We start from the raw sequence: 14,586 nt of genomic DNA, 5'->3' as shown, positions 1-14,586 counted from the left end.
GAGTAAGGCTGTAATACAACAAAATGTGGAAAAAGTGAAGCGATGTGAATACTTTCCAGATGCTGTGTATATTTTCTATTTTATTAATTACTATAAATAAATTAACACTTTTCTTTTTGAAAGCATTCTCACTTTACAGCATTTTGTCAAGACCTTTGCAGGGTACAGTGTAAATGCCAATAGTTGGCAATATGGGTATGATGTCATACATTAATTTGTGCCCATATAGTGTACATTTCTGGCCATACAGTGTATTAATTAAATGATAGGTCATGCATTGCCATTAAAAAAAAAAAAAGGAAAACTGGCAATTTTGCTCATGCAAGTTTTCTTCAGAGAATTTTGCTCATTTTCAATTCAATTCAATTCATTTTTATTTGTATAGCGTGTTTTACAATGAACATTGTTTTAAAGCAGCTTTACACAGATCATGTGGTTATAAAAATAAATAAGATTTTCTTCATAAGTGTAAGTATGTCCCTGATGAGCAAGCCACTGACGACTATGGCAAGGAAAAACTCCCCGAGATGGCATAAGGAAGAAACCTTGAGAGGAACCAGACTCAAGAGGAAACCCATCCTCATCTGGGTTGCACCGAATGTCCATTTATTGCAGATAAATGATGTTGAGGTGCAATGATGGTGATCAGAAGCAAACTGTAGTCCTGAGTCAGTGTAGAAGACTATTGACATTGACTACAGTCCAAATCCATCTTTAAAGCTCTCATCGTTACGCCGGAATTTCATGGAACCACCCAAGGCATTGAAGAGAAACCGTCCCCAGCCACTCTTCCTGACCCAATAACACCCAACTGGGCCGACACTGAGTAACTGAAGGTTTATAAGTTTGTTCTTGCACTGTGTGTGTGTGTGTGTGTGTGTGTGTGTGTGTGTGTGTGTGTGTGTGTGTCTGTAATGTTCATTCTTTTTGAATGAAAGTGTCTCCAGGATCATGACAGAAATGACATGTTGTTTTGGCACAAACCAAAACAACACTTATTTTCACATAAGTCATTTTTAATCACCACTGCACAGCCTAATTATCCAGTTCAAGTGGTTGGATTAATCTTCTATAAAAGCTATAACAGTTTATCTAAAAATGTTAACCAATTCAATTACTTGCTTGCTTGCTTTATCTATCAAAAACTTCACTACATTAAATGCAATTATAAATTAATTTAACTAAAACACTAATTTCTATTTTTTGAAAGACAAATTATCCTTCCAGATATTGGGCCAGAGATTAATGCATGGTATATGGTAAAATGGTATACCATGTATTAAAATAATAAATAAATAAACATAGAAAAACACAATTCATCCTAATAATTTTAACATTTTTGAATGCAAAAACAAACAATGCCAATAGTGTCCAGCGCTGAAACATACATGAGCAATAGGTCTTTTTGTTATCTTAAGTATTACTGAAATTGAATACTCTTACTTTATTACATTTCCGAGCAAAAATACAAGTCTACATTGTTTAGACTGTCAGTGTATGCATATATTATTCTAAAAAGAAACCATTTAAGTAAACTATCTTCTAACAGAATTTGCCTTGCTTTCATTAGAGTACATTTCAGCTGAATACTTCCACTTTTAAATAAGTAAGGTGTTGATGTACTATACTGAATATACATTCCTGCAAGTTCCTTGGTACCGTTCCTGTTTTGTTAGAATCAAATTTAAGTTATAGTGTCAAGAACACTCATTTTCAACACAGGCCTTTATTTCAGTCTTTACAATATATATATCAACTAAAGATATGCATTCTTGTTTGAAAGCAGCCCACATTGAGAAGCTGGTAATGAAATCCAGATCTATGACTGAAAGGATTCACCATTTGTTTAAAAGCCTTGCTCTTTTTATTTTATTAACCCTAAAACAAAAAATTATCCTTACCAAGCCATACCATAATTAGAACAAGTGACACACAGTTTAGTCAGTGAGTGTTTATCATTTTGGCATTTTAGCATTAACATTCATTCCAAGGTTGATTTAATTATGTTTATCTGGCAATCTATTTAGACCTTTTGTTCTATTTCAAGTAAAATCCTGTATTACATATCTCTGTTTCCAGTTGTAACTAATGTATTGCTAATTTTGCATCTCACTGTGCTAATTTTGCATCTCACATTGCATCTCACTGCATTTCACTCATTCATTACTATCAGCCGCAGTATACAGTATACTGAGCAAGCACTTTTTTCTATTTTATTCATCCAACATCCTTTTAAACCGTTGCAACATCAGTTTTTTAAATTAGAGTGAATGAAATTGAAATGGTTACCAACCCAGCATTTTTTTAACGGTTTGCTTAATCTTTCTGCTTATTTTGATCAAATATATTGAACATGTAAAGTCATGTAAAAAAGAAAGCACACCGCCTGAGCTATATTTTTACATATCAGGACATAATAAAAATGCTCTGTGTAACTTCAACACTCTCATCATAGTAATGGAATTATGGCCCACTCTTATTTACACTGTTGCTTGAGTTTATTGAGAATTGTGGGTATTTGTATATGCACTGCTCTCTTAAGGGCCTGATAAAGCATTTCAAACTGAGCCACTGCAACACCTCGATTCTCTTCTTTTCCAGCCATTACAGTATGTTGAAGAATTACTGAAGCGCTTAAGATCATTGCCCTGTTGCATGACTCAATTTTAGCCAAACTTTAGCTGTTTAACAGATGGTCTCATATTTGACTCTAGAATACTTTGGTCTTCAGAAGAGTTCAATGGTATACTCAATAATTACAAGGTGCCCAATTTCTGTGGCTTCAAAACAAGCCAAAATCATCACCCCCTCCCCCACCATGCTTGACAGTTGGTATGAGGTGTTTTTGCTGATATGCTGTGTTTGCTTTTTGCCAGACGTGTTGCTCTGCAGAATGACTAAACATTTCCCCATTTGGAAAAAAAGGACATTGTTTCAAAAGTCTTGTGCTTTGTTCAAATGCTACTTTGCAAATCTAATCCATGCTGTCATGTTCTTTTGAGAGAGAATTGGCTTTCTAGCGGCAACCCTTCCCTACAAACCATACTTGCTCAGATTTTTTTCAGTTCAGTTTTATTGTTCTTTCATGAACTTTGACATTTACTATGCTTAATGCTAACTAAAGCCCATTGAGTCTTAGATAACTGAGGTAACTTAGGTTTTTTCCAATTTCTCTGAGTATTGCACCGTCTGACCTTGGGGTGGATTTTTTGGGATTTCCACTCCTGGGAAGTTTTTAATGTTTTCCAGGGGTGCATTGTTTGGAAACTGCCTTATAACGTTTCTCAGATTGATGGGCAGTAACAATTGTTTCTATAAAATAGTGCTAATGTTTTTCCTTTTTGGCCTTGTGTTAATACACACCTGTATGTTCCAGAAACACAAACTGCTATAACTTGGGCTTTTATTGAGGTGGTCACACTTGCTGATTTTAAAAAGTTGCTATTTTTAAAAAGTTAAGCAAGAATATTGCTAATATAATAATATAATGTTTATAATATGATGCCTCAGATAATGAGATTGTGACTGAAATAGTATTGTTTCTGGTCAGTTTGAATTTGGGGAGAGAAGCCTTAATTTCTTACTCTGCTAATAACGTTGCTCTGCCCCCTTGAAGTGTTGAAGGCAATGCTCTTATTCTTTGTTTATCAAAGCCATATTCTGCTGGCCTAAACTATCAAAGCTATCAAAAGCACTGACCTACATTTACAACCTAAATTCTAATATTTGTTCTATAAAATTGTGTTTATTTATTCCCCAAAGTTTATTTCTCTTTATTTTGTAGTGTTTCTCTTGGCTGCACTGCTTCCAGTAGGTGTATGTGGATGTTTTCCAATCAGATTTCAGCCTCTATGTGCTGCCATGTAAATCTAACCTACAACGTCTGTACTGCTGGCATTTTTTTACCATAGTCACCTTAAGAAATAGCTCTGTTTCTTTAACCAATCAGATTTCAAATTCTCCTCACAGAATAGCATCAGCATTTTCCATCCTCTGATCGGTTGGTCAGAGGGAAACTGTTACAGCCAAGTTCAACTATATATAAAACACGTCTGTAGCACTCTGCACACATTAATACATCTGAGTTAGACTTTTTTATGCCTACGGAGTAAAAGAAATAGATTTGGTATCGGACATACTTAAAAATACATTTTCAAGAAAAGCTAGACATCGTGAGGAGAGGTCGGCCAACCCCGGAGCAAGCTAGCTTGTCTCAGCCTGAGAAAGGGTTTGTTTGCCACTTCCAGACCAGTGAATACAAGCAGTACCACTGGCTTACAGCCTCTAAGGAGCGGTGCAAATTATGAGTCTGCATCTCTGGGTATTAGGTTGTATTTTGTTAACATTTTTATGTTTTTGTTATTAGACAAATATTGATTCTGAACTGCTCCAGATGATGTAGGTAGCACAGTTGTGGTGCTGGTGTAGGGGTTTGGAGTTGTCTTAACTGGGTGTCTTGCTTTAGTAAAATGGTTTTCACCCTCCATATGTGAAATACCTCTCTCTCTGTATTGTCATGCGTTGTTGTATTGAGTTTTTGTATAGTATTGAGGTTTTTTATAATTGCGACATGATAGTGGTAGTATTAAGAGGTGGATTAAGTCAGGTAAGTCCTCACTGAAGGCCCAGGTACCAAATGCACGGCCCGTCACTGGTTCCAGCTCCTTGCTTCACTAAGGATGTTTCTTGCACTTCTGCCGAGCCAAGGATGCATTTGAAGTTAAAGGCCTTGCTATTGGCATCATTCCATCTCCCCGCTCCACCTTCCCACTTCACCAATCATGCCATTCTGTCTCTTTGCTTGGCTGAGGATGACTCTTCATTACTCGGCTGAGGATATCGCGCCACCTCCTTGTTCAATCAAGGACTTAGCTCCTCCCCCTGTGGTGTGGTCAGTGCTCAAATTGAGTCAAGTCTTATGGGAGGGGTCTCCAGTTGTTGTTTAATTCATATATTTATTACTAAAATAATCTTGGGGACCCAAGTTACTAACACTTGGCTGGTAATTGCTCTCTTAATGTTTATCTTTATAGTAAAGGTATAGTTTTTCTTATACTTAATGAATATTGGTTTACTTTTTGGGAAACAATTAAAACTTATTAAAATTTGTTGTGGATTTCTGTCGTCATCTGATATTACTTGCTCATTTATAGAAGTTGCTGACGACTTGCACTTTGGTAAATTACCACAACGCCACAATAGTATATACTGCCACAATGACATATTACATCATACCATTTTATACCATTACAAGAACATTAAAGTCTAAAAGTCTTGAAACATGGAAAACACAGAATATTCTATTAATATACTAAGGTGGGTTGAGGGAAAGTAGACCTAAGCAGATTTAACATCAAATTGATCTTTATTACAGCATCCAAATGAAATACAACATCAAAGACTTGCAAAGACAACTCTTTTTCCAGTGGTGTTTACCAAATGGGGAACATTTTCCTACAAAAAAGACAATCAAAGATGAACCTAATTAAACGAGTGCTTACACTTTTCTAAGCTGTAGGACATTTATTTATTTTTTTCAGCAGCACTGAGTGATAGCACTGAGTGAAAGAGGCTGGTAGGAACTGCCCTCTCCCAGGATACAAGGACTCCATGCAGAGGTGGGCAGAGCTCTATAAGATATGCGGGACACATCAGCACCTCCTGATTTACTACGCCCCTGTTCTTGAACTCTTAGAAACTGAGCCTGTATGTATGTTTGTATGTGAATGTGAGAAAATGAGAAAGAAGCAAAAGTTACAAACATACTGTGTGAAAGTCTCAGTTTTGCTGTATGTCTCATATGAGCAGTAACAGAAGAAAGTTCCTCAAGTTTGGACTGAATTTAAAAATGAGTTACACACATGCAATTAGAAGTTATTATCCAGTATTCAGACCTAATGTGTAACTTTGGATGTTGACTGTCTTGCAAAATCATAATGTGTCACTCAATTCATGTTAAATTCATGTTTCATATTTTGTCCCTGCAAAAAAAAAAAAAAAAGTCTAAAAATGCTGGGTTGCTTTTGCAACTCAGTTACTGGGTTTAGCTTTAGGAAGTTTGATTTCCATGCCAATGGAAACTTCTCGTTCATTACATGTATCATTTTGTTTATTTTTACAATGCATTTTTTTTTTTTTTTTAGGTTGCAAAGAATACAGCATAGAATAGAAAGCAAGTGCTAAAACAATGTATGGCAAGTTCTTGTGTTTAATGGCAGTGGTATAGGAACACTGTCTCCTTGTCTCTAAAATCCTCTCTTTGGACAGGTGAAATAGGTGAATATCTATTCATATAGGAGAAATTCCTACATGAATAGAGCAGACAGTAGATTTTTTGGGACCCTATCTTTTGAAAGTAACTTTCCAACAGTGAAAATGACTCTTTGACCATTAGAGCAATGTTTCAAATCCAGTACTGATTAGGGGTTAAAATTTAACAGCAAGTTAACTTAAGCTTTGGTACTCTACACTGCAAAATATACCTTAATTTACTGGCAGCCAAGTTAAGTGTCATACTCAGCGACCCAACAAGTCAAAGCATTAACTATTAAAGTGCACCACAACTACCTTAACACCCTTTCAGGGATTGAATCCTCTTCATACCTTCACAAATTAGCTTGCTCTAAAAGGTGAATTTCAGTATATTTTATTAAAATAATCACTAAAATAAAAATAAAAAATTTTTAAACTTCAACAGAGAATTTCTATCATTCTTAACCTGCTAAAGAGATTTTGTTTTCTGGTATTTTTTATGTAAACCAGTGCACTTTTTTTTTTTTCAATTACAATGACGATCAAATTAAATTAAAAATTAAATTATTGCTATATTGTAATATTCTTACAGTCATGTTGATTGTTAAGTATGTTTCTTTGCATATTAAATACAAATGTGATACAGATAAATAAGAATTTAACAATATTCTTTTCAATCAAATTTTAATATAATTGTCATAATAATACATAACTGGGTAAATCTTTGTACTACAGTTGTTTCCTACAGTTTCATTTCAGCTGGCTTTAACATGAAGAAAAGTACATGCATTATGATCAGTGTCAAATGAGCCACAAATCGCTTAATGGATTACTGTTTCTGATTGAAGTCCAAAAGATTTAAGCTCTTTCTTTGTTATTGGACTGAAAGGCTTTAGACTGAATTATTACTCATGTATGTTAAAGCTGAATCAGAGTTCTGTGGTGCCTGTTAATAATTACGCTCTAGTCTCTGGATCCTTATATTTCCTTGGGTGTCTGGTGAAATGCCCAAAGTAAAATAAGACAGGAGTATTGTGTGGCTTGGCTCAAGATGAATTTCAAACAAGGAAAATCTTCACATTAGGAATGAATCAATCTGGGTCTGGTTTCTTTGGCTTCATTTTTTGTTTTAATGCCTGTAAAATTTACTGACACAATATACTGTAAACATACTTCTGGATGTGAAATATAGCACTGGAGTAAAGATAAGAAGATGGAAAGCTTTTTAACATGGTTTTGATTAATTGTAAGAAATTTTGTTCAAACTTAAAACTTTTATATTAGAATTCAATGTATCTTAATCGAAAGTGTTAAGTGTATTTTCTAAAATACATAAAATAACAAATTAATGGTTTTAAATTGTTAACAACTGTCGAGGTTATAGATTATCCTGTGATGACCATTGTTTATTGTAGTGGATGTGTATACTGTATACTGCATGTATATGTGAGTGTCTCATGACATAGTTGCTACTTACATTAACCTGTTTTATTTCTTTTCAAAAGTTATATTTCACTAAGAATCTTATACAAGGCACTATTTGTCCCCAGAGCTATTTAACTGCATGTAATATCTGTGTGTTACTGAACAGCTGTAATGCTGTAAAACATTGACCCTGAGTTTCCAGCTCCCATTTCTACCTAGCACAATCATTCCAAGTCTGGCAAAATCTGACCTCAGTCATGCTGGGGAGTGAGAAAGGAAGATAAATACAAGTGGGAAAGTGATGTACTGTATTAGTGTATTACTGTACTGTATCAACTCACTCCCTCTTTTGTGTCACTGAAGTCCACAATGACAGCAGGAAATAGGCACTCTTTATAACGCCTGCAGCAAGCTGTTCCTATTGTGTATTCTCCTGAACACTGTACAGACTTTATCAACCTTTTATCCTTACATGAAATTCGTAATTAAAGTGTTCATCTGGCAAAAGACAGTGTTGTGAAATTAGTTGGTAAGAATGACTCTCTTTTGACTCTCTTTTCTTTAAATCACCTTTGGGTTTCACAGAAAAAAGGAAAAAAAAAAAAAATAATAATAATAATAATAATAATAATATATATATATATATATATATATATATATATATATATATATATAATAACATCAAGATACATCATGCAGATGCACTGGGACACATTATCAGTGATATATCCAGGGGTCATTGGGTGTTTCGGGTCTTTCAACATCAGAGACCCTCTTCCAGGTGACCCAGCCAGTCCCAGTAGCAATTGTCCACGGTTCTGCCCTCTTATTCCAAAGCCATTTAGTGGCTTTCTCTGCGGATTCAGTTGCAGTTCTAATTGCTTTCCTCTTTGCCTTCCCAGTGATGCCTAGCAATGTAAGTACTTTGCAGATTGAATGCCCTGCATGGCCTGCTCTGCAGCCCACCTCCAATGGCTCACTTCCATCTGAGACAATAATCAGGTCTGTACGAAGCTGTGTAGATGTTATTCTACTAGGGATCTTTAGCTGTTTATCAAGATCCGCCTGCAATTGCCAGTCTGTAGCAGAAGTAAGAAGACCAGACTTGACTCTGTATTGTGGTGGGCCTTTTCTTCGTCTCTTAAAAACTGGATGGTCTTTGGCTTGTGGTGGCCTTTGTTGGCATTAATGGCTATGGTTAAGCAACTGCCTTAGGCACTTGGTCATGGCGCCACTGATAGCGGGCTCTCCAAGGGCTTTTGGGCAGCTGCTAAGGAGATGTTCTAGCGATCAACCTTCCTGAACAAAAGGGACAGGACGGTGTCTCACATTTACCCCAGAGGTGGAGGTTTGCAGGACTTAGTAAGACATCATAGATGGTTTGGACTAAGAACCTGATACAATAGAAATCTGCTTACCAAATATCAGCCCAGGTGATCTTACGCTGCCGATCATTAACCCACCTAGTCCTAGTTCCTTGTTGTCCCAATCCCACCATCCAGTTAGCTCTTTCTTCATCTACACCTGCCTGCACTTCCTGCTGAACAAAATGTTCATGTTCTTTACTTAGCCAAGTAGCCAAAGCCTGCATGTCCTGTTGCCATTGGCCCCCACACATGCCTTGTGCCTCAACCGTGATTAAGCCACTAGCGATTTCTTTGTGCTTCATTTCCTACCTGTGTGCACCTGTATTCTAGCTGTTGCCACCTTGGGATCCCTAGACTCTTAGTACTGCCATGCTCCCTGTGTTCTTGACACCATGAACTCTTCCATAAGACTACTAATCGGGAGGTGCAGAATATTACTTGTGCTATAAAATGCAGCACTGCTCAGGCTTTGTTGTCAACCAAGCCACCTTCACAGGTAGCTGCTCATTCTTCTCTCCAGGGCCTCAGTCTTTGTTATTAGCACTTCGTACACTAGCAAAGGCTACTGGATCCAGGGCGGGATACTATGCTGATAAATCCAGGATTTAAACTTCCCTGGAAGACCTAATTTATTCACCTTACTGAGCCAAACCTCGAGCTCCTTACTGGCTTTCTGGAAAGAAGCAAAATCAAGAACCAAGGCTCTTTACTGGCTGTTCAGTGATGAATGGACTTGTGGCTTCATCCAACAAAAAAAAATGTTGTACACTTGTACACATACATATATATATATATATATATATATATATATATATATATATATATATATATATATATATATATATATACATGTATATATATATATATATATATATATATATATATATATATATATATATATATATATATATATATATATATATATACAGTGGGTACGGAAAGTATTCAGACCCCCTTAAATGTTTCACTCTTTGTTATATTGCAGCCATTTGCTAAAATCATTTAGGTTCATTCTTCTTCCTCATGAATGTACACATAGCACCCCATACTGACAGAAAAACACAGAATTGTTGACATTGTTGCAGATTTAAAAAAGAAAAACTGAAATATCACATGGTCCTAAGTATTCAGACCCTTTGCTCAGTATTTAGTAGAAGCCCCCTTTTGATCTAATACAGCCAGGAGTCTTTTTGGGAAAGATGCAACAAGTCTTTCACACCTGGATTTGGGGATCCTCTGCCATTCCTCCTTGCAGATCCTCTCCAGTTCTGTCAGGTTGGATGGTAAACGTTGGTGGACAGCCATTTTTAGGTCTCTCCAGAGATGCTCAATTAGGTTTAAGTCAGGGCTCTGGCTGGGCCATTCAAGAACAGTCACGGAGTTGTTGTGAAGCCACTCCTTTGTTATTTTAGCTGTGTGCTCAGGGTCATTGTCTTGTTGGAAGGTAAACCTTCGGCCCAGTCTGAGGTCCAGAGCACTCTGGAGAAGGTTTTTGTCCAGGATATCCCTGTACTTGGCCGCATTCATCTTTCCCTCGATTGCAACCAGTCGTCCTGTCCCTGCAGCTGAAAAACACCCCCACAGCATGATGCTGCCACCACCATGCTTCACTGTTGGGACTGTATTGGACAGGTGATGAGCAGTGCCTGGTTTTCTCCACACATACCGCTTAGAATTAAGGCCAAAAAGTTCTATTTTGGTCTCATCAGACCAGAGAATCTTATTTCTCACCATCTTGGAGTCCTTCAGGTGTTTTTTAGCAAACTCCATGTGGGCTTTCATGTGTCTTACACTGAGGCCCGACTGGTGGAGGGCTGCAGTGATGGTTGACTTTCTACAACTTTCTCCCATCTCCTGACTGCATCTCTGGAGCTCAGCCACAGTGATCTTTGGGTTCTTCTTTACCTCTCTCACCAAGGCTCTTCTCCCCCGATAGCTCAGTTTGGCCGGACGGCCAGCTCTAGGAAGGGTTCTGGTCGTCCCAAACGTCTTCCATTTGAGGATTATGGAGGCCACTGTGCTCTCAGGAACCTTAAGTGCAGCAGAAATCTTTTTGTAACCTTGGCCAGATCTGTGCCTTGCCACAATTCTGTCTCTGAGCTCTTCAGGCAGTTCCTTTGACCTCATGATTCTCATTTGCTCTGACATGCATTGTGATCTGGAAGGTCTTATATAGACAGGTGTGTGGCTTTCCTAATCAAGTCCAATCAGTATAATCAAACACAGCTGGACTCAAATGAAGGTGTAGAACCATCTCAAGGATGATCAGAAGAAATGGAAAGCACCTGAGTTAAATATATGAGTGTCACAGCAAAGGGTCTGAATACTTAGGACCATGTGATATTTCAGTTTTTCTTTTTTAATAAATCTGCACAATGTCAACAATTCTGGGGGAGCTGTGTGTACATTCATGAGGAAGAAGAATGAACTTAAATGATTTTAGCAAATGGCTGCAATATAACAAAGAGTGAAAAATTTAAGGGGGTCTGAATACTTTCCGTACCCACTGTATATATATATATATATATATATATATATATATATATATATATATATATATATATATATATATATATATATATATATATATATATTATACAGTCAACCCCTGATGATTTGCAGTTCGCAACTCGTCGCTCTCATTTGGAACCTAACTAAGAGCAAGTTGTGGATTATCTTAAAATTCGTGGAAATCCGCAGGAGGACGGAATGTTTAGGGACATTTGGAATGACATTTTAAACTATGCTTTCACTAACAAATTTTATTAAAAAAATTTCCAAACACATTATTGTATTAAAGTGACATCATGTCTAGATGAATTCTCTAAGGTACCATATGGGCTGCAGGGGGTGTGTCCCGCAGATTTTCAGAACTTGTGGAGGGTCTTAGAACATTCTTTAGGCTTCTCCCTTTAGGGGTCGGCACAGCGGATCCTCCGCATGTTTGATTTGGCACTCATAATGTATTAATGTCATAATGTTATGCTGTATATATTTTTTTTTGGAATAAGGCTGTAACATAACATAAAATGTGGAAAAAGTGAAGCTCTGTAAACATTTTCCGGACACACTCTAAATAACCAGGACGCCAAATTTTTATTTTTATATTTAAATTTGCTGTTACTACACGAACAGTTTAAATTGCCTGATGTGTGCATCAAGATGGATTTTGGTGCTTGATTTGAGACTTTGCGTATCAGTAAAACAAATTTTTAGTGATTAAAATTTATTTTTCTTTGGAGTTTAGGATGTGAATAAATGTGTGTGCTGTGTTGAAAATGTGTGTGCTGTGTTGAAAGTTTTCATTGTGCTTCCATTTATATTGTTCAAAAATGGTCTGATGATTGTTCAAAAATGGTCTCAAATTCACTACTTTTTTCATGTTATTTAGTTAAGGCTTGGTCTGCTCTAGCAAAATGCATTTCACATGTAAACTGTGCTTTCAAACTCTGTTGTTATATGTTGTGTTTAGCTTGCGTGCACGTGTCTACATATGAAACCCATCATTTGCTTATGTCCTGACCTTGCAGGCCGGCTGTCACAGAGGCTTTTGAGCTTTTGAGCTTTTGAGTGTGGACTAGAGAGCTCTGGACCAAACAGCCCAAAGTAACACAAACAAGAGTCGAAAACTTCAAGTGGAAACTATTCAGATTACAATCCCATCTGTTTTTACTTTAGAGTCTGATTCTGTACCTAAATAAAGAACCCTCCTGAACACATATTTTGCTGTCTATCCTGCTTTGCCTGACAACATATTTTTCCTGCTGGTAAAAATGATATTACTCTCTGTGAAGCCAGTGAATTATAATTTTATTTTTTTCTGGTCTTTATGACTGGTGTGATTCCTAATTCTCGGGTATTCTCCCTCTTTCTGCCTGTACTCCTCAATTTCCCAATACAGCTGTATATGTTAGAGGGTTTTACATTGCAATGTCAGTTTCAATACTGTTATTGCATAAGAGCTTTGACATTTCAGAACAAAATGCCAGAATGAGAAGAATAAAGAAGCTAAGATTTCCACAAAAGTCAATATTTTATAAAGGTGTGGATTATAAAAATGGCCTTGGCATTAGTTTCTGGATAAATTTACCCCAAACCACCACCATCCCTTTCCAGATATTAACACTTGCTTTCCATAGGCTATCATGGTTTGTCCTCCAGGGATCTATTTGTTGCATTCTAGATCATCTCCTACTATTAAACAAAGATAAAAATTGTGTTCACAAAAATATCCTGACATCTTTTTTTGTATTCCACAACCATGCCTTATTCATTCCTCTCCTGGGATTCAGCTCCCAGATGAACTGTCCATAAAATGAATAAAGGATGAGGCTGAGACCTTTCCTTTTTCCAAGGTGACATTCTCGTCTTCTTCTCCTCCTACCTCCCCCTTGTTGGCTCTACTGGGCACCTACTCTGAATGAGGATTGATTTATTTGGCTGATTTATTTATTTGTCTGTTGGGTCCTTTTTTGTAAAGCTGATTTCCCTCAGGAGAACGGGCCTAAGAGGTATTGAGTGACTCAAGCAAATCCTCCTCCATGCTATCAGAAGAAGATCGGTTTGTTGAAGAAAAGAAATTAAATGATGAATTGTGCTTGGGAATGACTGCAGATTTAACTCACAGAAAAGATTTCCAAAAAGATTTCTTTAAGGCTTTAGTGTGGGACTCTGAGATCCTTATAACTGCAATATAAAAAGTAGATGACGTATTTCAGTCTTCAGCGCTAGTTTAATGCCACCAAACACAACAAAAAAAAAAAAATTTATTCTGATGATATCACAAAATTGTCTGAGGTGATGTGAGAAAGTCTACGTGGGTGGCAATATATGTAAGAGAATGCAAAAAGACTGCTACTAGGTTTTATTGCAACACATGGCATTAGAAGTTCCTTCTCTGGTGATGTAAGTTTGTTTTTTTCCTACCTTAAACTAAATGGTGACTAGAACACAAAGTCCTAGGCTATCATCTAGTAGTCATCAATAGGAAAGGGCTGAGGCAGCAGCAAGGAAATCAAGTCCATCTGTAGTATAGTGAAACATCAAAGAGGCAATGTGAATGACTAAGCTGTTGTGCATATTACTTAAACTTTCTCTTGCCATGGTGTGGAAAGGGCCCTTGTTATTCAAAACCGATTGCGGGAAAGGATGAATGACTAACAAAAAAAATCGAGCCAAATCACCAAAGGAATTTACAAATTACACCAATGGCAAACAAAAAGTTAGATTTAATGCTTAAGTCTGAATGGTTTTTGAAATAAGTTATATGACTGGTGTCATTAGTATCAAAACTGCATCAGAATATGTTTGCAAACTTCTTGTTCTGCATCAAGAAATGACCTGAGTGTGCTTCATTGTTAGATCTTGACAAGATGACTTCTTCTTCTTCTTCTTCTTCTTCTTCTTCTTCTTCTTCTTCTTCTTCTTTCTGCTTCTCCCATTAGGGGTCGCCACAGCGGATCATCTGTCTCCATACCCCCCTGTCCTCTACATCTGCCTCTTTCAAAGCAACTACCTGCATGTTTTCTTCACCACATCCATA

This window comes from Silurus aristotelis (assembly GCF_946808225.1).
Source record: "Silurus aristotelis genome assembly, chromosome: 18".
In the NCBI taxonomy this organism is placed as follows: Eukaryota; Metazoa; Chordata; class Actinopteri; order Siluriformes; family Siluridae; genus Silurus; species Silurus aristotelis.
Note: the sequence above shows the minus strand (reverse complement) of the source record.